A 25,296-nucleotide genomic window follows, 5' to 3' on the forward strand; every position below is an offset into this window, starting at 1 on the left:
CTTTGTATCTATGAACTTACTCGGCTCCAGTGACTGACTCTTATACTTCCGGTTGCGTTCGCTATAGAGAGCAACCAACTAAATAATTTTACATAGACCACAGTGTTAAACTTTGTTAAAGTTTTGTACTGTATTATTAAAACAAAGGAATATTAGTTAGCTATGGTGTTCTATAATTAAAGTTTAGGTTCTCATATAACACTAAATAGAAAAAAAGTTTGGGTCCTTCTGCTCAAACTCCAACCAGGGTAGCTTTATTGAAATCAGGCGCATTTTGCACTAAAAAATACTGAAATTCTAATGTTTTTTACCTATTCATTATCAAAGTTGATATTTTGAACCTAAATCTCAATGTGAATTTCCAAATTCATATCATGGTTATCTAGGAATAATTACCTGTCAGAAAACATTTTTACTTTTGAAATTCATAATTAGCCAGCCAATCGGCGGCCGGATTAAAATTCTATCCTGGGCTCAATCTTGTATACACAGGGGCCATTTCGAAGGTCTTTTTTTATTTAGTTTGGTTTATCCCCATAGCAGAAATTAAAATTCCAATATTTATGATGTAAAGTGTATTTCGGCTGTATGTCAAATCTGTAATTGAATATCGGTCAAGTGGTTTGTCCAGGATTTGTCACCCGCAATTCTGAAAACATGAACATTTGCAAATTATGTATTAAATATTGAAATAGTTTGTTGTTTAGTTTATACACATAAACTTTTATATTTAATACATAATTTGAATTAATCAAACACAGTGTGTAAGTTCAATATTTCATGTTTTCAGAATTACTCCGCGGGTGACTGTCCGAATGGGTGAAGCCCTGTCCTGGACAAACCACTTGACCGATTAAGTTCATATTACAGATTTGACATACAGCCGAAATACACTTTACATCATAGGTGAGTATTGGAATTTTAATTTCTGCTATGGGGATAAACCAACTAAATAAAAAAAAGACCTTCGAAATGGCCCCTGTGTATACAAGATTGAGCCCAGGATAGAATTTTAATCCGGCCGCCGATTGGCTGGCTAATTATGAATTTCAAAAGTAAAAATGTTTTCTGACAGGTAATTATTCCTAGATAACCATGATATGAATTTGGAAATTCACATTGAGATTTAGGTTCAAAATATCAACTTTGATAATGAATAGGTAAAAACATTAGAATTTCAGTATTTTTTAGTGCAAAATGCGCCTGATTTCAATAAAGCTACCCTGGTTGGAGTTTGAGCAGAAGGACCCAAACTTTTTTTTCTATTTAGTGTTATATGAGAACCTAAACTTTAATTATAGAACACCATAGCTAACTAATATTCCTTTGTTTTAATAATACAGTACAAAACTTTAACAAAGTTTAACACTGTGGTCTATGTAAAATTATTTAGTTGGTTGCTCTCTATAGCGAACGCAACCGGAAGTATAAGAGTCAGTCACTGGAGCCGAGTAAGTTCATAGATACAAAGGTAAGTCGCCAAGTTTTAGAATAATACTTGTCACTGTGACCATGCATGCAGTTTATTTAGAATTGGCCAGTAAGTTAATGGTACATATAACGTAGATGCAGGTAATTAGCACGGCTATAAACGTGTGGCATGTGCGTTTCACATCAGATGGGTACGATCACATGGGTGCGCGGTGCAAGGTCTCCTCAGTTGTCAGAATTTAGTTCACGGAACTGTATGCATGTTCCGGTTTAGGTGAACCAGGAATTAGGTGGGGGGGGGGGAGTACAATTGGTGGAAGGGGTGGGGGGGTGTTCATCGCAGGTAAGCCAATTTAACTAATTGTACTGATTAATTGTAATATTAGGGCTAATAAGTTTATTAAAAGTATGCATTTTATGTTATAATGATGAAAAATACCATGTTGTGAATATTTTTTTCTGTTAATGAAACATATTAATGGTGTTTTAGGGTCATTCAAGATTTCCGGAAATATATGTTGGTTGCACAGATTCCAGTCACGGACAAAGACATGCATCTTTTGTGCTCATTACAGGTTTGATCTTTGTTTAATTTGTTTATTTTAAACAGAAAAGGCTCTGGAACCATGTTCCTGGTAAATTTGAATATGTAAAAGGTTTGGTATATCTGGTTTTCTTCCAAAATCTTGACATTTTCTACATTATGGGGTACTTGGATATGTAATGGATTATCTCCCCTTGGCTGGGGGACTTTTCCTATTTTTTCATTATATTCAGAAAGTTTAATGATGTAACCAATAATTAACTTAAACAACATTAATACTATTTCAATATTTAATACATAATTTGCAATTAATCAACACAGTGTGTAAGTTCAATATTTCATGTTTTCAGAATTACTCCGCGGGTGACTGTCCGAAGGTGAAGCCCTGTCCTGGACAAACCACTTGACCGATTAAGTTCATATTACAGATTTGACATACAGCCGAAATACACTTTACATCATAGGTGAGTATTGGAATTTTAATTTCTGCTATGGGGATAAACCAACTAAATAAAAAAAGACCTTCGAAATGGCCCCTGTGTATACAAGATTGAGCCCAGGATAGAATTTTAATCCGGCCGCCGATTGGCTGGCTAATTATGAATTTCAAAAGTAAAAATGTTTTCTGACAGGTAATTATTCCTAGATAACCATGATATGAATTTGGAAATTCACATTGAGATTTAGGTTCAAAATATCAACTTTGATAATGAATAGGTAAAAACATTAGAATTTCAGTATTTTTTAGTGCAAAATGCGCCTGATTTCAATAAAGCTACCCTGGTTGGAGTTTGAGCAGAAGGACCCAAACTTTTTTTCTATTTAGTGTTATATGAGAACCTAAACTTTAATTATAGAACACCATAGCTAACTAATATTCCTTTGTTTTAATAATACAGTACAAAACTTTAACAAAGTTTAACACTGTGGTCTATGTAAAATTATTTAGTTGGTTGCTCTCTATAGCGAACGCAACCGGAAGTATAAGAGTCAGTCACTGGAGCCGAGTAAGTTCATAGATACAAAGGTAAGTCGCCAAGTTTTAGAATAATACTTGTCACTGTGACCATGCATGCAGTTTATTTAGAATTGGCCAGTAAGTTAATGGTACATATAACGTAGATGCAGGTAATTAGCACGGCTATAAACGTGTGGCATGTGCGTTTCACATCAGATGGGTACGATCACATGGGTGCGCGGTGCAAGGTCTCCTCAGTTGTCAGAATTTAGTTCACGGAACTGTATGCATGTTCCGGTTTAGGTGAACCAGGAATTAGGTGGGGGGGGAGTACAATTGGTGGAAGGGGTGGGGGGGGGTGTTCATCGCAGGTAAGCCAATTTAACTAATTGTACTGATTAATTGTAATATTAGGGCTAATAAGTTTATTAAAAGTATGCATTTTATGTTATAATGATGAAAAATACCATGTTGTGAATATTTTTTTCTGTTAATGAAACATATTAATGGTGTTTTAGGGTCATTCAAGATTTCCGGAAATATATGTTGGTTGCACAGATTCCAGTCACGGACAAAGACATGCATCTTTTGTGCTCATTACAGGTTTGATCTTTGTTTAATTTGTTTATTTTAAACAGAAAAGGCTCTGGAACCATGTTCCTGGTAAATTTGAATATGTAAAAGGTTTGGTATATCTGGTTTTCTTCCAAAATCTTGACATTTTCTATATTATGGGGTACTTGGATATGTAATGGATTATCTCCCCTTGGCTGGGGACTTTTCCTATTTTTTTCATTATATTCAGAAAGTTTAATGATGTAACCAATAATTAACTTAAACAACATTAATACTATTTCAATATTTAATACATAATTTGCAATTAATCAACACAGTGTGTAAGTTCAATATTTCATGTTTTCAGAATTACTCCGCGGGTGACTGTCCGAAGGTGAAGCCCTGTCCTGGACAAAAACCACTTGACCGATTAAGTTCATATTACAGATTTGACATACAGCCGAAATACACTTTACATCATAGGTGAGTATTGGAATTTTAATTTCTGCTATGGGGATAAACCAACTAAATAAAAAAAGACCTTCGAAATGGCCCCTGTGTATACAAGATTGAGCCCAGGATAGAATTTTAATCCGGCCGCCGATTGGCTGGCTAATTATGAATTTCAAAAGTAAAAATGTTTTCTGACAGGTAATTATTCCTAGATAACCATGATATGAATTTGGACAGTATAGTCAACTTTGAGATTTAGGTTCAAAATATCAACTTTGATAATGAATAGGTAAAAACATTAGAATTTCAGTATTTTTTAGTGCAAAAATGCGCCTGATTTCAATAAAGCTACCCTGGTTGGAGTTTGAGCAGAAGGACCCAAACTTTTTTTCTATTTAGTGTTATATGAGAACCTAAACTTTAATTATAGAACACCATAGCTAACTAATATTCCTTTGTTTTAATAATACAGTACAAAACTTTAACAAAGTTTAACACTGTGGTCTATGTAAAATTATTTAGTTGGTTGCTCTCTATAGCGAACGCAACCGGAAGTATAAGAGTCAGTCACTGGAGCCGAGTAAGTTCATAGATACAAAGGTAAGTCGCCAAGTTTTAGAATAATACTTGTCACTGTGACCATGCATGCAGTTTATTTAGAATTGGCCAGTAAGTTAATGGTACATATAACGTAGATGCAGGTAATTAGCACGGCTATAAACGTGTGGCATGTGCGTTTCACATCAGATGGGTACGATCACATGGGTGCGCGGTGCAAGGTCTCCTCAGTTGTCAGAATTTAGTTCACGGAACTGTATGCATGTTCCGGTTTAGGTGAACCAGGAATTAGGTGGGGGGGAGTACAATTGGTGGAAGGGGGTGGGGGGGTGTTCATCGCAGGTAAGCCAATTTAACTAATTGTACTGATTAATTGTAATATTAGGGCTAATAAGTTTATTAAAAGTATGCATTTTATGTTATAATGATGAAAAATACCATGTTGTGAATATTTTTTTCTGTTAATGAAACATATTAATGGTGTTTTAGGGTCATTCAAGATTTCCGGAAATATATGTTGGTTGCACAGATTCCAGTCACGGACAAAGACATGCATCTTTTGTGCTCATTACAGGTTTGATCTTTGTTTAATTTGTTTATTTTAAACAGAAAAGGCTCTGGAACCATGTTCCTGGTAAATTTGAATATGTAAAAGGTTTGGTATATCTGGTTTTCTTCCAAAATCTTGACATTTTCTATATTATGGGGTACTTGGATATGTAATGGATTATCTCCCCTTGGCTGGGGACTTTTCCTATTTTTTCATTATATTCAGAAAGTTTAATGATGTAACCAATAATTAACTTAAACAACATTAATACTATTTCAATATTTAATACATAATTTGCAATTAATCAACACAGTGTGTAAGTTCAATATTTCATGTTTTCAGAATTACTCCGCGGGTGACTGTCCGAAGGTGAAGCCCTGTCCTGGACAAACCACTTGACCGATTAAGTTTCATATTACAGATTTGACATACAGCCGAAATACACTTTACATCATAGGTGAGTATTGGAATTTTAATTTCTGCTATGGGGATAAACCAACTAAATAAAAAAAGACCTTCGAAATGGCCCCTGTGTATACAAGATTGAGCCCAGGATAGAATTTTAATCCGGCCGCCGATTGGCTGGCTAATTATGAATTTCAAAAGTAAAAATGTTTTCTGACAGGTAATTATTCCTATATAACCATGATATGAATTTGGAAATTCACATTGAGATTTAGGTTCAAAATATCAACTTTGATAATGAATAGGTAAAAACATTAGAATTTCAGTATTTTTAGTGCAAAATGCGCCTGATTTCAATAAAGCTACCCTGGTTGGAGTTTGAGCAGAAGGACCCAAACTTTTTTTTTCTATTTAGTGTTATATGAGAACCTGAACTTTAATTATAGAACACCATAGCTAACTAATATTCCTTTGTTTTAATAATACAGTACAAAACTTTAACAAAGTTTAACACTGTGGTCTATGTAAAATTATTTAGTTGGTTGCTCTCTATAGCGAACGCAACCGGAAGTATAAGAGTCAGTCACTGGAGCCGAGTAAGTTCATAGATACAAAGGTAAGTCGCCAAGTTTTAGAATAATACTTGTCACTGTGACCATGCATGCAGTTTATTTAGAATTGGCCAGTAAGTTAATGGTACATATAACGTAGATGCAGGTAATTAGCACGGCTATAAACGTGTGGCATGTGCGTTTCACATCAGATGGGTACGATCACATGGGTGCGCGGTGCAAGGTCTCCTCAGTTGTCAGAATTTAGTTCACGGAACTGTATGCATGTTCCGGTTTAGGTGAACCAGGAATTAGGTGGGTGGGGGGAGTACAATTGGTGGAAGGGGGGGGGGGGTGTTCATCGCAGGTAAGCCAATTTAACTAATTGTACTGATTAATTGTAATATTAGGGCTAATAAGTTTATTAAAAGTATGCATTTTATGTTATAATGATGAAAAATACCATTTTGTGAATATTTTTTTCCTTTAATGAAACATATTAATGGTGTTTCAGGGTCATTCAAGATTTCCGGAAATATATCTTTGGTTGCACAGATTCCAGTCACGGACAAAGACATGCATCTTTTGTGCTCATTACAGGTTTGATCTTTGTTTAATTTGTTTATTTTAAACAGAAAAGGCTCTGGAACCATGTTCCTGGTAAATTTGAATATGTAAAAGGTTTGGTATATCTGGTTTTCTTCCAAAATCTTGACATTTTTAGCCCACCATCATCAGATACTTGGATATGTAATGGATTATCTCCCCTTGGCTGGGGACTTTTCCTATTTTTTCATTATATTCAGAAAGTTTAATGATGTAACCAATAATTAACTTAAACAACATTAACACTATTTCAATATTTAATACATAATTTGCAATTAATCAACACAGTGTGTAAGTTCAATATTTCATGTTTTCAGAATTACTCCGCGGGTGACTGTCCGAAGGTGAAGCCCTGTCCTGGACAAACCACTTGACCGATTAAGTTCATATTACAGATTTGACATACAGCCGAAATACACCTTTACATCATAGGTGAGTATTGGAATTTTAATTTCTGCTATGGGGATAAACCAACTAAATAAAAAAAGACCTTCGAAATGGCCCCTGTGTATACAAGATTGAGCCCAGGATAGAATTTTAACCCGGCCGCCGATTGGCTGGCTAATTATGAATTTCAAAAGTAAAAATGTTTTCTGACAGGTAATTATTCCTATATAACCATGATATGAATTTGGAAATTCACATTGAGATTTAGGTTCAAAATATCAACTTTGATAATGAATAGGTAAAAACATTAGAATTTCAGTATTTTTAGTGCAAAATGCGCCTGATTTCAATAAAGCTACCCTGGTTGGAGTTTGAGCAGAAGGACCCAAACTTTTTTTTTCTATTTAGTGTTATATGAGAACCTAAACTTTAATTATAGAACACCATAGCTAACTAATATTCCTTTGTTTTAATAATACAGTACAAAACTTTAACAAAGTTTAACACTGTGGTCTATGTAAAATTATTTAGTTGGTTGCTCTCTATAGCGAACGCAACCGGAAGTATAAGAGTCAGTCACTGGAGCCGAGTAAGTTCATAGATACAAAGGTAAGTCGCCAAGTTTTAGAATAATACTTGTCACTGTGACCATGCATGCAGTTTATTTAGAATTGGCCAGTAAGTTAATGGTACATATAACGTAGATGCAGGTAATTAGCACGGCTATAAACGTGTGGCATGTGCGTTTCACATCAGATGGGTACGATCACATGGGTGCGCGGTGCAAGGTCTCCTCAGTTGTCAGAATTTAGTTCACGGAACTGTATGCATGTTCCGGTTTAGGTGAACCAGGAATTAGGTGGGGGGGAGTACAATTGGTGGAAGGGGTGGGGGGGTGTTCATCGCAGGTAAGCCAATTTAACTAATTGTACTGATTAATTGTAATATTAGGGCTAATAAGTTTATTAAAAGTATGCATTTTATGTTATAATGATGAAAAATACCATGTTGTGAATATTTTTTTCTGTTAATGAAACATATTAATGGTGTTTTAGGGTCATTCAAGATTTCCGGAAATATATGTTGGTTGCACAGATTCCAGTCACGGACAAAGACATGCATCTTTTGTGCTCATTACAGGTTTGATCTTTGTTTAATTTGTTTATTTTAAACAGAAAAGGCTCTGGAACCATGTTCCTGGTAAATTTGAATATGTAAAAGGTTTGGTATATCTGGTTTTCTTCCAAAATCTTGACATTTTCTATATTATGGGGTACTTGGATATGTAATGGATTATCTCCCCTTGGCTGGGGACTTTTCCTATTTTTTCATTATATTCAGAAAGTTTAATGATGTAACCAATAATTAACTTAAACAACATTAATACTATTTCAATATTTAATACATAATTTGCAATTAATCAACACAGTGTGTAAGTTCAATATTTCATGTTTTCAGAATTACTCCGCGGGTGACTGTCCGAAGGTGAAGCCCTGTCCTGGACAAACCACTTGACCGATTAAGTTCATATTACAGATTTGACATACAGCCGAAATACACTTTACATCATAGGTGAGTATTGGAATTTTAATTTCTGCTATGGGGATAAACCAACTAAATAAAAAAAGACCTTCGAAATGGCCCCTGTGTATACAAGATTGAGCCCAGGATAGAATTTTAATCCGGCCGCCGATTGGCTGGCTAATTATGAATTTCAAAAGTAAAAATGTTTTCTGACAGGTAATTATTCCTAGATAACCATGATATGAATTTGGAAATTCACATTGAGATTTAGGTTCAAAATATCAACTTTGATAATGAATAGGTAAAAACATTAGAATTTCAGTATTTTTTAGTGCAAAATGCGCCTGATTTCAATAAAGCTACCCTGGTTGGAGTTTGAGCAGAAGGACCCAAACTTTTTTTTCTATTTAGTGTTATATGAGAACCTAAACTTTAATTATAGAACACCATAGCTAACTAATATTCCTTTGTTTTAATAATACAGTACAAAACTTTAACAAAGTTTAACACTGTGGTCTATGTAAAATTATTTAGTTGGTTGCTCTCTATAGCGAACGCAACCGGAAGTATAAGAGTCAGTCACTGGAGCCGAGTAAGTTCATAGATACAAAGGTAAGTCGCCAAGTTTTAGAATAATACTTGTCACTGTGACCATGCATGCAGTTTATTTAGAATTGGCCAGTAAGTTAATGGTACATATAACGTAGATGCAGGTAATTAGCACGGCTATAAACGTGTGGCATGTGCGTTTCACATCAGATGGGTACGATCACATGGGTGCGCGGTGCAAGGTCTCCTCAGTTGTCAGAATTTAGTTCACGGAACTGTATGCATGTTCCGGTTTAGGTGAACCAGGGAATTAGGTGGGGGGGAGTACAATTGGTGGAAGGGGGGGGGGGGTGTTCATCGCAGGTAAGCCAATTTAACTAATTGTACTGATTAATTGTAATATTAGGGCTAATAAGTTTATTAAAAGTATGCATTTTATGTTATAATGATGAAAAATACCATGTTGTGAATATTTTTTTCTGTTAATGAAACATATTAATGGTGTTTTAGGGTCATTCAAGATTTCCGGAAATATATGTTGGTTGCACAGATTCCAGTCACGGACAAAGACATGCATCTTTTGTGCTCATTACAGGTTTGATCTTTGTTTAATTTGTTTATTTTAAACAGAAAAGGCTCTGGAACCATGTTCCTGGTAAATTGAATATGTAAAAGGTTTGGTATATCTGGTTTTCTTCCAAAATCTTGACATTTTCTATATTATGGGGTACTTGGATATGTAATGGATTATCTCCCCTTGGCTGGGGACTTTTCCTATTTTTTCATTATATTCAGAAAGTTTAATGATGTAACCAATAATTAACTTAAACAACATTAATACTATTTCAATATTTAATACATAATTTGCAATTAATCAACACAGTGTGTAAGTTCAATATTTCATGTTTTCAGAATTACTCCGCGGGTGACTGTCCGAAGGTGAAGCCCTGTCCTGGACAAACCACTTGACCGATTAAGTTCATATTACAGATTTGACATACAGCCGAAATACACTTTACATCATAGGTGAGTATTGGAATTTTAATTTCTGCTATGGGGATAAACCAACTAAATAAAAAAAAGACCTTCGAAAGGGCCCCTGTGTATACAAGATTGAGCCCAGGATAGAATTTTAATCCGGCCGCCGATTGGCTGGCTAATTATGAATTTCAAAAGTAAAAATGTTTTCTGACAGGTAATTATTCCTAGATAACCATGATATGAATTTGGAAATTCACATTGAGATTTAGGTTCAAAATATCAACTTTGATAATGAATAGGTAAAAACATTAGAATTTCAGTATTTTTTAGTGCAAAATGCGCCTGATTTCAATAAAGCTACCCTGGTTGGAGTTTGAGCAGAAGGACCCAAACTATTTTTTCTATTTAGTGTTATATGAGAACCTAAACTTTAATTATAGAACACAATAGCTAACTAATATTCCTTTGTTTTAATAATACAGTACAAAACTTTAACAAAGTTTAACACTGTGGTCTATGTAAAATTATTTAGTTGGTTGCTCTCTATAGCGAACGCAACCGGAAGTATAAGAGTCAGTCACTGGAGCCGAGTAAGTTCATAGATACAAAGGTAAGTCGCCAAGTTTTAGAATAATACTTGTCACTGTGACCATGCATGCAGTTTATTTAGAATTGGCCAGTAAGTTAATGGTACATATAACGTAGATGCAGGTAATTAGCACGGCTATAAACGTGTGGCATGTGCGTTTCACATCAGATGGGTACGATCACATGGGTGCGCGGTGCAAGGTCTCCTCAGTTGTCAGAATTTAGTTCACGGAACTGTATGCATGTTCCGGTTTAGGTGAACCAGGAATTAGGTGGGGGGAGTACAATTGGTGGAAGGGGTGGGGGGGTGTTCATCGCAGGTAAGCCAATTTAACTAATTGTACTGATTAATTGTAATATTAGGGCTAATAAGTTTATTAAAAGTATGCATTTTATGTTATAATGATGAAAAATACCATGTTGTGAATATTTTTTTCTGTTAATGAAACATATTAATGGTGTTTTAGGGTCATTCAAGATTTCCGGAAATATATGTTGGTTGCACAGATTCCAGTCACGGACAAAGACATGCATCTTTTGTGCTCATTACAGGTTTGATCTTTGTTTAATTTGTTTATTTTAAACAGAAAAGGCTCTGGAACCATGTTCCTGGTAAATTTGAATATGTAAAAGGTTTGGTATATCTGGTTTTCTTCCAAAATCTTGACATTTTCTTATATTATGGGGTACTTGGATATGTAATGGATTATCTCCCCTTGGCTGGGGACTTTTCCTATTTTTTCATTATATTCAGAAAGTTTAATGATGTAACCAATAATTTAACTTAAACAACATTAATACTATTTCAATATTTAATACATAATTTGCAATTAATCAACACAGTGTGTAAGTTCAATATTTCATGTTTTCAGAATTACTCCGCGGGTGACTGTCCGAAGGTGAAGCCCTGTCCTGGACAAACCACTTGACCGATTAAGTTCATATTACAGATTTGACATACAGCCGAAATACACTTTACATCATAGGTGAGTATTGGAATTTTAATTTCTGCTATGGGGATAAACCAACTAAATAAAAAAAAGACCTTCGAAATGGCCCCTGTGTATACAAGATTGAGCCCAGGATAGAATTTTAACCCGGCCGCCGATTGGCTGGCTAATTATGAATTTCAAAAGTAAAAATGTTTTCTGACAGGTAATTATTCCTATATAACCATGATATGAATTTGGAAGAAATTCATATTGAGATTTAGGTTCAAAATATCAACTTTGATAATGAATAGGTAAAAACATTAGAATTTCAGTATTTTTTAGTGCAAAATGCGCCTGATTTCAATAAAGCTACCCTGGTTGGAGTTTGAGCAGAAGGACCCAAACTTTTTTTTTCTATTTAGTGTTATATGAGAACCTAAACTTTAATTATAGAACACAGTAGCTAACTAATATTCCTTTGTTTTAATAATACAGTACAAAACTTTAACAAAGTTTAACACTGTGGTCTATGTAAAATTATTTAGTTGGTTGCTCTCTATAGCGAACGCAACCGGAAGTATAAGAGTCAGTCACTGGAGCCGAGTAAGTTCATAGATACAAAGGTAAGTCGCCAAGTTTTAGAATAATACTTGTCACTGTGACCATGCATGCAGTTTATTTAGAATTGGCCAGTAAGTTAATGGTACATATAACGTAGATGCAGGTAATTAGCACGGCTATAAACGTGTGGCATGTGCGTTTCACATCAGATGGGTACGATCACATGGGTGCGCGGTGCAAGGTCTCCTCAGTTGTCAGAATTTAGTTCACGGAACTGTATGCATGTTCCGGTTTAGGTGAACCAGGAATTAGGTGGGGGGGGGGAGTACAATTTGGTGGAAGGGGGGGGGGGGTGTTCATCGCAGGTAAGCCAATTTAACTAATTGTACTGATTAATTGTAATATTAGGGCTAATAAGTTTATTAAAAGTATGCATTTTATGTTATAATGATGAAAAATACCATGTTGTGAATATTTTTTTCTGTTAATGAAACATATTAATGGTGTTTCAGGGTCATTCAAGATTTCCGGAAATATATGTTGGTTGCACAGATTCCAGTCACGGACAAAGACATGCATCTTTTGTGCTCATTACAGGTTTGATCTTTGTTTAATTTGTTTATTTTAAACAGAAAAGGCTCTGGAACCATGTTCCTGGTAAATTTGAATATGTAAAAGGTTTGGTATATCTGGTTTTCTTCCAAAATCTTGACATTTTCTATATTATGGGGTACTTGGATATGTAATGGATTATCTCCCCTTGGCTGGGGACTTTTCCTATTTTTTCATTATATTCAGAAAGTTTAATGATGTAACCAATAATTAACTTAAACAACATTAATACTATTTCAATATTTAATACATAATTTGCAATTAATCAACACAGTGTGTAAGTTCAATATTTCATGTTTTCAGAATTACTCCGCGGGTGACTGTCCGAAGGTGAAGCCCTGTCCTGGACAAACCACTTGACCGATTAAGTTCATATTACAGATTTGACATACAGCCGAAATACACTTTACATCATAGGTGAGTATTGGAATTTTAATTTCTGCTATGGGGATAAACCAACTAAATAAAAAAAGACCTTCGAAATGGCCCCTGTGTATACAAGATTGAGCCCAGGATAGAATTTTAATCCGGCCGCCGATTGGCTGGCTAATTTATGAATTTCAAAAGTAAAAATGTTTTCTGACAGGTAATTATTCCTAGATAACCATGATATGAATTTGGAAAATTCACATTGAGATTTAGGTTCAAAATATCAACTTTGATAATGAATAGGTAAAAACATTAGAATTTCAGTATTTTTTAGTGCAAAATGCGCCTGATTTCAATAAAGCTACCCTGGTTGGAGTTTGAGCAGAAGGACCCAAACTTTTTTTTCTATTTAGTGTTATATGAGAACCTAAACTTTAATTATAGAACACAGTAGCTAACTAATATTCCTTTGTTTTAATAATACAGTACAAAACTTTAACAAAGTTTAACACTGTGGTCTATGTAAAATTATTTAGTTGGTTGCTCTCTATAGCGAACGCAACCGGAAGTATAAGAGTCAGTCACTGGAGCCGAGTAAGTTCATAGATACAAAGGTAAGTCGCCAAGTTTTAGAATAATACTTGTCACTGTGACCATGCATGCAGTTTATTTAGAATTGGCCAGTAAGTTAATGGTACATATAACGTAGATGCAGGTAATTAGCACGGCTATAAACGTGTGGCATGTGCGTTTCACATCAGATGGGTACGATCACATGGGTGCGCGGTGCAAGGTCTCCTCAGTTGTCAGAATTTAGTTCACGGAACTGTATGCATGTTCCGGTTTAGGTGAACCAGGAATTAGGTGGGGGGAGTACAATTGGTGGAAGGGGTGGGGGGGGTGTTCATCGCAGGTAAGCCAATTTAACTAATTGTACTGATTAATTGTAATATTAGGGCTAATAAGTTTATTAAAAGTATGCATTTTATGTTATAATGATGAAAAATACCATGTTGTGAATATTTTTTTCTGTTAATGAAACATATTAATGGTGTTTTAGGGTCATTCAAGATTTCCGGAAATATATGTTGGTTGCACAGATTCCAGTCACGGACAAAGACATGCATCTTTTGTGCTCATTACAGGTTTGATCTTTGTTTAATTTGTTTATTTTAAACAGAAAAGGCTCTGGAACCATGTTCCTGGTAAATTTGAATATGTAAAAGGTTTGGTATATCTGGTTTTCTTCCAAAATCTTGACATTTTCTATATTATAGGGGTACCTGGATATGTAATGGATTATCTCCCCTTGGCTGGGGACTTTTCCTATTTTTTCATTATATTCAGAAAGTTTAATGATGTAACCAATAATTAACTTAAACAACATTAATACTATTTCAATATTTAATACATAATTTGCAATTAATCAACACAGTGTGTAAGTTCAATATTTCATGTTTTCAGAATTACTCCGCGGGTGACTGTCCGAAGGTGAAGCCCTGTCCTGGACAAACCACTTGACCGATTAAGTTCATATTACAGATTTGACATACAGCCGAAATACACTTTACATCATAGGTGAGTATTGGAATTTTAATTTCTGCTATAGGGAACAACCAACTAAATAAAAAAGACCTTCGAAATGGCCCCTGTGTATACAAGATTGAGCCCAGGATAGAATTTTAATCCGGCCGCCGATTGGCTGGCTAATTATGAATTTCAAAAGTAAAAATGTTTTCTGACAGGTAATTATTCCTAGATAACCATGATATGAATTTTGAAATTCACATTGAGATTTAGGTTCAAAATATCAACTTTGATAATGAATAGGTAAAAACATTAGAATTTCAGTATTTTTTAGTGCAAAATGCGCCTGATTTCAATAAAGCTACCCTGGTTGGAGTTTGAGCAGAAGGACCCAAACTTTTTTTTCTATTTAGTGTTATATGAGAACCTAAACTTTAATTATAGAACACCATAGCTAACTAATATTCCTTTGTTTTAATAATACAGTACAAAACTTTAACAAAGTTTAACACTGTGGTCTATGTAAAATTATTTAGTTGGTTGCTCTCTATAGCGAACGCAACCGGAAGTATAAGAGTCAGTCACTGGAGCCGAGTAAGTTCATAGATACAAAGGTAAGTCGCCAAGTTTTAGAATAATACTTGTCACTGTGACCATGCATGCAGTTTATTTAGAATTGGCCAGTAAGTTAATGGTACATATAACGTAGATTCAGGTAATTAGCACGGCTATAAACGTGTGACATGTGCGTTTAACATCAGCAGATGGGTACGATCACATGGGTGCGCGGTGCAAGGTCTCCTCAGTTGTCAGAATTTAGTTCACGGAACTGTATGCATGTTCCGGTTTAGGTGAACCAGGAATTAGGTGGGGGGGGGGAGTACAATTGGTGGAAGGGGTGGGGGGTGTTCATCTCAGGTAAGCCAATTTAACTAATTGTACTGATTAATTGTAATATTAGGGCTAATAAGTTTATTAAAAGTATGAATTTTATGTTATAATGATGAAAAATACCATTTTGTGAATATTTTTTCTGTTAATGAAACATATTAATGGTGTTTCAGGGTCATTCAAGATTTCCGGAAATATATGTTGGTTGCACAGATTCCAGTCACGGACAAAGACATGCATCTTTTGTGCTCATTACAGGTTTGATCTTTGTTTAATTTGTTTATTTTAAACAGAAAAGGCTCTGGAACCATGTTCCTGGTAAATTTGAATATGTAAAAGGTTTGGTATATCTGGTTTTCTTCCAAAATCTTGACATTTTCTATATTATGGGGTACTTGGATATGTAATGGATTATCTCCCCTTGGCTGGGGACTTTTCCTATTTTTTCATTATATTCAGAAAGTTTAATGATGTAACCAATAATTAACTTAAACAACATTAATACTATTTCAATATTTAATACATAATTTGCAATTAATCAACACTGTGTGAGTTCAACATTTCATGTTTTCAGAATTACTCCGCAGGTCACATGACTGTCCGAATGTGAAGCCCTGTCCTGGACAAACCACTTGACTGATTAAGTTCATATTACAGATTTGACATAGAGCCGAAATACACTTCACATCATAGGTGAGTATTGGAATTTTAATTTCTGCTATGGGGATCCCGAATAAACCAACTAAATAAAAAAAGACCTTCGAAATGGCCCCTGTGTATACAAGATTGAGCCCAGGATAGAATTTTAATCCGGCCGCTGATTGGCTGGCTAATTATGAATTTCAAAATTAAAAATGTTTTCTGACAGGTAATTATTCCTAGATAACCATGATATGAATTTGGAAATTCACATTGAGATTTAGGTTCAAAATATCAACTTTGATAATGAATAGGTAAAAACATTAGAATTTCAGTATTTTTAGTGCAAAATGCGCCTGATTTCAATAAAGCTACCCTGGTTGGAGTTTGAGCAGAAGGACCCAAACTTTTTTTCTATTTAGTGTTATATGAGAACCTAAACTTTAATTATAGAACACCATAGCTAACTAATATTCCTTTGTTTTAATAAACCAACTAAATAAACTTTAACAAAGTTTAACACTGTGGTCTATGTAAAATTATTTAGTTGGTTGCTCTCTATAGCGAACGCAACCGGAAGTATAAGAGTCAGTCACTGGAGCCGAGTAAGTTCATAGATACAAAGGTAAGTCGCCAAGTTTTAGAATAATACTTGTCACTGTGACCATGCATGCAGTTTATTTAGAATTGGCCAATAAGTTAATGGTACATATAACGTAGATGCAGGTAATTAGCACGGCTATAAACGTGTGGCATGTGCGTTTCACATCAGATGGGTACGATCACATGGGTGCGCGGTGCATGGTCTCCTCAGTTGTCAGAATTTAGTTCACGGAACTGTATGCATGTTTTTAGGAATTAGCGGTCAAATCAAGAATTGGGGAGGGGGGGGGGGGGGGGGGGGGGGGGGGGGGCAGTCGTCTCTGCCATATTGGAGTGCCGAAAGCCATAAAGATATAAAACTTATACGTTACAGCTTATACATTTGAAATTGGTAACATTAAGGGGAGACAATTACATTGTATTACATAATGTCTAGTTTGGGGTGTGGTATTTATACCTGCCAGGTATAATTGGTGGGGGGGGGGGGGGGGGGGGGGGGGGGGGGGTGGGGGGGTGGGGGGTGGGTTGTTCATCTCAGGTAAGCCAATTTAACTAATTGTACTGATTAATTGTAATATTAGGGCTAATAAGTTTATTAAAAGTATGAATTTTATGTTATAATGATGAAAAAATACCATTTTGTGAATATTTTTTCTGTTAATGAAACATATTAATGGTGTTTCAGGGTCATTCAAGATTTCCGGAAATATATGTTGGTTGCACAGATTCCAGTCACGGACAAAGACATGCATCTTTTGTGCTCATTACAGGTTTGATCTTTGTTTAATTTGTTTATTTTAAACAGAAAAGGCTCTGGAACCATGTTCCTGGTAAATTTGAATATGTAAAAGGTATGGTATATCTGGATTTCTTCCAAAATCTTGACATTTTCTATATTATAGGGGTACCTGATTATGTAATGGATTATCTCCCCTTGGCTGGGGACTTTTCCTATTTTTTCATTATATTCAGAAAGTTTAATGATGTAACCAATAATTAACTTAAACAACATTAATACTATTTCAATATTTAATACATAATTTGCAATTAATCAACACAGTGTGTAAGTTCAATATTTCATGTTTTCAGAATTACTCCGCGGGTCATGTGACTGTCCGAAGGTGAAGCCCTGTCCTGGACAAACCACTTGACCGATTAAGTTCATATTACAGATTTGACATACAGCCGAAATACACTTTACATCATAGGTGAGTATTGGAATTTTAATTTCTGCTATGGGGATAAACCAACTAAATAAAAAAAGACCTTCGAAATGGCCCCTGTGTATACAAGATTGAGCCCAGGATAGAATTTTTAATGCCCGGCCGCTGATTGGCTGGCTAATTATGAATTTCAAAAGTAAAAATGTTTTCTGACAGGTAATTATTCCTAGATAACCATGATATGAATTTGGAAATTCATATTGAGATTTAGGTTCAAAATATCAACTTTGATAATGAATAGGTAAAAAGCATTAGGAATTTCAGGATTTTTTAGTGCAAAATACGCGCCTGATTTCAATAAAGCTACCCTGGTTGGAGTTTGAGCAGAAGGACCCAAACTTTTTTTTCTATTTAGTGTTATATGAGAACCTAGACTTTAATTATAGAACACAACAGCTAACTAATATTCCTTTGTTTTAATAATACAGTACAAAACTTTAACAAAGTTTAACACTGTGGTCTATGTAAAATTATTTAGTTGGTTGCTCTCTATAGCGAACGCAACCGGAAGTATAAGAGTCAGTCACTGGAGCCGAGTAAGTTCATAGATACAAAGGTAAGTCGCCAAGTTTTAGAATAATACTTGTCACTGTGACTATGCATGCAGTTTATTTAGAATTGGCCAGTAAGTTAATGGTACATATAACGTAGATTCAGGTAATTAGCACGGCTATAAACGTGTGACATGTGCGTTTAACATCAGATGGGTACGATCACATGGGTGCGCGGTGCATGGTCTCCTCAGTTGTCAGAATTTAGTTCACGGAACTGTATGCATGTTTTTAGGAATTAGCGGTCAAATCAAGAAATTGGGAGGGGGGGGGGGGGGGGGGGGGCAGTCGTCTCTGCCATATTGGAGTGCCGAAAGCCATAAAGATATAAAACTTATACGTTACAGCTTATACATTTGAAATTGGTAACATTAGGGGAACAATTACATTGTATTACATAATGTCTAGTTTGGGGTGTGGTATTTATACCTGCCAGGTATAATTGGTGGGAGAGGGGGGGGGGGGGGTGGGGGGGGGGGGGGGGGGTGGGGGGTGGGTTGTTCATCTCAGGTAAGCCAATTTAACTACTAATTGTACTGATTAATTGTAATATTAGGGCTAATAAGTTTATTAAAAGTATGAATTTTTATGTTATAATGATGAAAAATACCATTTTGTGAATATTTTTTCTGTTAATGAAACATATTAATGGTGTTTCAGGGTCATTCAAGATTTCCGGAAATATATGTTGGTTGCACAGATTCCAGTCACGGACAAAGACATGCATCTTTTGTGCTCATTACAGGTTTGATCTTTGTTTAATTTGTTTATTTTAAACAGAAAAGGCTCTGGAACCATGTTCCTGGTAAATTTGAATATGTAAAAGGTTTGGTATATCTGGTTTTCTTCCAAAATCTTGACATTTTCTATATTATAGGGGTACCTGATTATGTAATGGATTATCTCCCCTTGGCTGGGGACTTTTCCTATTTTTTTCATTATATTCAGAAAGTTTAATGATGTAACCAATAATTAACTTAAACAACATTAATACTATTTCAATATTTAATACATAATTTGCAATTAATCAACACAGTGTGTAAGTTCAATATTTCATGTTTTCAGAATTACTCCGCGGGTGACTGTCCGAAGGTGAAGCCCTGTCCTGGACAAACCACTTGACCGATTAAGTTCATATTACAGATTTGACATACAGCCGAAATACACTTTACATCATAGGTGAGTATTGGAATTTTAATTTCTGCTATAGGGATCAACCAACTAAATAAAAAAAAGACCTTCGAAATGGCCCCTGTGTATACAAGATTGAGCCCAGGATAGAATTTTAGCCCGGCCGCTGATTGGCTGGCTAATTATGAATTTCAAAAGTAAAAATGTTTTCTGACAGGTAATTATTCCTAGATAACCATGATATGAATTTGGAAATTCATATTGAGATTTAGGTTCAAAAAATCAACTTTGATAATGAATAGGTAAAAGCATTAGGATTTCAGGACTTTTTAGTGCAAAATACGCCTGATTTCAATAAAGCTACCCTGGTTGGAGTTTGAGCAGAAGGACCCAAACTTTTTTTTCTATTTAGTGTTATATGAGAACCTAGACTTTAATTATAGAACACAACAGCTAACTAATATTCCTTTGTTTTAATAATACAGTACAAAACTTTAACAAAGTTTAACACTGTGGTCTATGTAAAATCATTTAGTTGGTTGCTCTCTATTAGGTGAATTGTCTTGCCTAAAAATCATTTTATCACCTTTTCAGTGCTTATGTAGTTTATTTGTTTAACATGCGTGACTTTGGCTCAGGTATAGGTACAGCGTCCATGTTGTACCTGCTTAATCGTATTGATCAACGATTTGATATTTCAACGATATTAATTAAAATACTAAACAATGACGTGGAATTTGTCAATATTTTATGTTATGTGTTTCATAAGAAATGTAGAACAATACATTTATGCCATATTTTGCTTCTTGCTTATGTAAAAGAATTATACTGAGTGAATTGTCCAAATAACTATTTATTAATGTAATGTTTACTTTGTATTACTCTTATATTTAAAAATGCTTTGTATATTTGTGTTTATTATTCATGCTTTTGTAATCTTCAAATTTGGAGGCAATAAAGAGAATAATTAACTTACATTATATATAATAATAATAATAATAAAAATACTGTAAGATGTATCTTCAAAATTCTAATTGTTCTGAAATCAGAACGATTTTTTAAGTGTTTCAGCAACATTATTGTAGTGTAACTTACTTACTTTTGGAGAAAATCGACTTTTTGTGTCCCTATTTCCCAGATGCAAATATTTACTGTTGCCATACTTGGAAGGTCTTTATCACTACGTTGTTTATTCCCGTTGAAAACAAGCGCCCTGACGCCCTTCGCAGGTTAATTTCATTTTACGAATATAAAGTCAACAAAGGAAGCGGAACAATATCAAGAAACAATTTTTAGCACTAATATCGGTATTAGTCGGGCACAAAACTCGATACCAGACAATAAGAATTTCCTGTAATAATTGCAATAGGACAATAGTACGATGTCAGTAAATAAATGTTTAATTTATTTCGTTTAATTCAATTTCTAAATTTGATGACTTGATCCCGAATACTCCAGTGACGTCACTTTTAGTAGGAGTGAATGAAACGGCAGTCAGTCCCGCCAAACAGTGACGTCACAATCACCAGAATGACGTCGCTTACCTATTTCCCACGGTAGTAAAAAGGTCTATATACTCATTCGGTTTAGTGAATGCATTCTTCTTTTGATCATCAAGTGTTTCGCTTTGAGCGAAATCGTGTAAATAACAGGCAATTTGCTTTCGTTTTGAATACCATCTTCTGTATGAATAATGAAAAAGTTGCAGGAAAACAGAATACACGGTCACTATCTTACAATACAAGTTTTATTTCGGTGTCGACTGGGAAAACCGAGATGACTCAGCAAAACCTCCTCATCTCATCTCATCCCACAAACGATAGCAGCATCGACATTAATTATAGCAAAACAAAAATGTCCAACGTTGGAAATATTGCAAGTACATTCATTTTTTAAATAAACCAGTAATTAGAATAATCGTTTATTTTATCTAGACTAAATAATTTGCAAATCCCATACACCGCCTGCAAGGAGGTGTCCTTGGCCTATCGCTACCCACGATACTCTCGATCGTGGTGTTATATTATGGAACCTTTCATCGGATATAAAATCTAGATACATGTATATCTGTTTTCGACAGTTAAATTTCTATGAACATATGTAAAACAAGTCGTCTCAACTGCTATTCCGAGACCGTAAAATGCAATCTTAGTCACCTTAAAAGTAGCCAAAAAAACACAGGGACAACGCAAATTATGAGTGAAACGTTTACTAGTAAATTAGAGACCTCTTGATATGAACGGGTATATCATGACGTTTCAAGTGGCGTCCCGTATTATTTTTTTTTGTGTGAAAAATGAATTATACATCAAGTCGGTTAGCTTTTTTATTATCATTATTTTTATATACACTGTATGTGATATTTAAACGAAAACACAGATTTTACCTAAGAAGTCATTTATGATATATATAATGTAAGTATCGGTTAGCTTGTTACTTACATAATATATAATAATAATAATAAAAATACTGTTAGAGGTATCTTCATGATTCCAACTGTTCCGAAATCAGAATGATTTTTTTAGTGTTCCAGCAAAATTAATGTATTTTATTTTTCTTAGTTTTTGAGAAAATCAACTTTTTATGTCGATGCAAAAATTTACTTGGAAGGTCTTTATCACTACGGTGTTGATTCCGGTTGAAAACAAGCGTTCTGACGCCCTTCGAATTTGCGAATTCAAACTCAACAAAAGTAGCGGAATAATATCAATAAACCAGATATTTTCAGCACTAAATATCGAGATTAATCAGGCATAGAACTCGATACCAGGTAATAAGAATTTCATGTAACAGTTGCGATATGAAAATATTGCGATGTGTATAAGTAAATGATTAATTTCTTTATTCTGATTACCATTTCTAAATTTGACGATTTGATCCCGAACATTCCAATGACGTCATTTTTTAGTCCTCTATGAGCCCGGGTGATTCGACCTTGCAAGCTGACGTTTTGAAGGATTGAATAAGCACTCATTTGCGGTGTTATGGTGGCAATTTGCACTCATATACAGCTTAACATAGTTTAAAATAATAGTGTTACTTTATTTTGGAACATTTCATTATTTAAACGTCACTTTGACAAAAAGAAACAGTAGGCCTACGTAAGCTACAATGTAAATCTTACAGCGTTTGTGGATAACAAGGCTTCGTTTAGTAGATGAATTTTATGAAATATTGCACAAAAACATCATTAACATGCTTCTGACACATATAATTAATGAGTTGAATTGAATATGTTTCACATTGTGTGTAAAAAATCTATTTTGGTCTTTCGCCGTCGAAAACCGATGAAACTGCGGTACCACTGGGTTGCGAGCAGCTATCGTGATTTTTTCGTGTTTATTTTTTCTTATTCATTAAAAAAAGCGATCTTTGACTATCTCTGAGTCCAAAAGGTTTCGGCTGTAGCATGCATCAAATCGGATCTGTTCCCGACATCGACTGTGCATTGTATTACATTAAGCCTACCTGTACCTGCAGTTATCGTGATTTTTCATGCAACTTAGTAGAATTTTACGATGCATACGCAGTAGAAAGATATAATCTAAAAAAGATTGTATTGTACAATTTCTCAATGCATAATATAACGTTGATATTCCATGGTATGAAATAAACACTGTCGTTTTCTCCGTATCAACGTAACACGACCTGTGCTTCGTCCCGGCGAAATCTAACTCATTCCTCTCAGGGGGTGTCTTCAACGACGTTCGAGCATATCAGAAAAAATCAATAAAATAACAAACAAAGATTATCGTATACCAGATATATCAAAGAACAACACAAAACTTTGTGATTTGTGATCAATGTGTTATTATCTTTTTTTCACTTTTCTTCATGCTGAAACAACAGCTACATGCACATTACATTTACATTTTTTTTTGTTTTTTCTTTAAGGAAATACTCTATCATACAACAATGTTATCTGCTTCTTATAAAAATAATCACTGTATATAAAAAAAACAGAAATCTGGTTTAGTGTTAACGTGCAGATCTTCTGATCTTTCGATTATCACCACCGCCGGCAAATTTTTTTTTTTTTTTTTTTTTGTTTAATATATCATGCAAACATGCCTATTCAAACTATTCACAATATCTGGCGAGGGCTACATGTCCATGTAGCTCTATTACTACAGAATAAATAATTATATATCTGAGGATTTACATCGGATATATACATGGTCAGTATCTTACAGTAGCTAGGCCAAGGACGAGTCCTTGAATAGGCCTGTTAGTTTTATTTTGGTGTTGACACAGAAAGACGAGATGACTCCTGTCTCCTGGACATTAAAACAAATCATTTATTTCAACTAGGCAAATAATAATTTGAAAATTCCATATACCGCCTGCAAGGAGACGTCCTAGGCCTATCGCTACCCACAATACACTTGATCGTGGTCTTATACATAATGTAACTTTTCATCGATAATTTGATCCAGATATATCTGTCTTCGACAGTTATATTTAGAATTATGAATATGTGGAAGGAACGTATGTACAAGATAAAAACTACCCATCTCAACTGCTATTCCGGGACCGTGAAATGTAATATTGGTCACCTCAGCCCAAGCACAGGGGCACGCAAATTATTCATTACGTAAAATAATTCCTATGTACGTCATGTCCACATGACTGAAAATTATATATTATGTAAATATCGGTTAGCTTGTAATAATAATAATAATAATATATTTGTTATGTGTAAACTTTGATCTATTCATATACAAGTATATATTAAAATTTAGCAAAATAATTCATTTTGTACTATCCAATATTATATGAATATTAAAATGCTTATTACTTATTATACAAACATAATCTAACTGTTTCATGAAATATGAAGAATGAATAGTAATGGAGGATTTGGATATATATTTTCAACTATTTTGTCTGCAGGTATGCATTGGTTACTATATTCTCAAATATATCCATACCATAACTCAACCATTTGATTCTCAAATTTGTATTAAACGATTGATATTACAATTTATTATAATGAATTATCTAGATATAATATTACAAGTTTTATCCTTTGTCTGTACCAAGTTCTTTGACAGGAGTAGATCATAGGTAAACCCTTATAACACTCATATTTTTATATTACATTATGTATAAACCCATTTTCTCCAATGTTATTATTAACTTATATGCATATGTTTTAATATACTCCCTCAGTATGGCTCTTTCTGTGGACATTCCTGACTAGGACCAGTACTCAGTGGTAACACTATGGACTTTATAGTACTGCCCGGTCACTAGGAATGGCTTGTGTGGGAGTGATATTGAGGGATCCAAATTCAAATTAAATTCAAATCAATATCAACTGATTTAAATCAAGGAACTGTATATATTGAACTGATATGAATCCATTATAAATTTCAACTTATCATTATCTGGCTATAGAGTATCCAAATTTTAACTATAAACAAAAACATAGGTATGCATATATACATGTATATATATATATACTTAACATGCTTTTTATACCTGCTCATTATTGAAGTATTATCATAATATAACTTACAAGTGTATCCTAAATATATATTTAATTTCAATATTGTCTGTAAAATTACATATATTATATATATGATTTTGAGATGTACATGCATGTATCCACAGG

General features: G+C 34.4%; 4 long non-coding RNA genes across 4 annotated transcripts; all 4 read left to right on the forward strand.

Annotated features, from left to right (window-relative positions):
• Positions 1-816: 816 nt before the first annotated feature.
• Positions 817-3,901, forward strand: LOC138333111 (uncharacterized). The gene is made up of 5 exons (XR_011209944.1): positions 817-906; positions 1,922-2,006; positions 2,326-2,439; positions 3,452-3,536; positions 3,856-3,901. It is a non-coding gene; the product is annotated as an uncharacterized lncRNA (long non-coding RNA).
• Position 3,902: 1 nt separating this feature from the next.
• Positions 3,903-5,459, forward strand: LOC138333113 (uncharacterized). Its single transcript, XR_011209946.1, has 3 exons — positions 3,903-3,971; positions 4,989-5,073; positions 5,392-5,459. It is a non-coding gene; the product is annotated as an uncharacterized lncRNA (long non-coding RNA).
• LOC138333112 (uncharacterized) lies at positions 5,458-17,544 on the forward strand. Its single transcript, XR_011209945.1, has 14 exons — positions 5,458-5,506; positions 8,054-8,138; positions 8,457-8,570; positions 9,582-9,666; positions 9,984-10,097; positions 11,108-11,192; positions 11,513-11,626; positions 12,646-12,730; positions 13,049-13,162; positions 14,175-14,259; positions 14,579-14,692; positions 15,706-15,790; positions 16,107-16,225; positions 17,460-17,544. It is a non-coding gene; the product is annotated as an uncharacterized lncRNA (long non-coding RNA).
• A 336-nt stretch (positions 17,545-17,880) lies between these two features.
• Positions 17,881-20,588, forward strand: LOC138333114 (uncharacterized). Its single transcript, XR_011209947.1, has 3 exons — positions 17,881-17,982; positions 19,209-19,293; positions 19,614-20,588. It is a non-coding gene; the product is annotated as an uncharacterized lncRNA (long non-coding RNA).
• Positions 20,589-25,296: the final 4,708 nt, after the last annotated feature.

The sequence above is a fragment of the Argopecten irradians genome, chromosome 10, assembly GCF_041381155.1.
Source record: "Argopecten irradians isolate NY chromosome 10, Ai_NY, whole genome shotgun sequence".
Taxonomy (NCBI): Eukaryota; Metazoa; Mollusca; class Bivalvia; order Pectinida; family Pectinidae; genus Argopecten; species Argopecten irradians.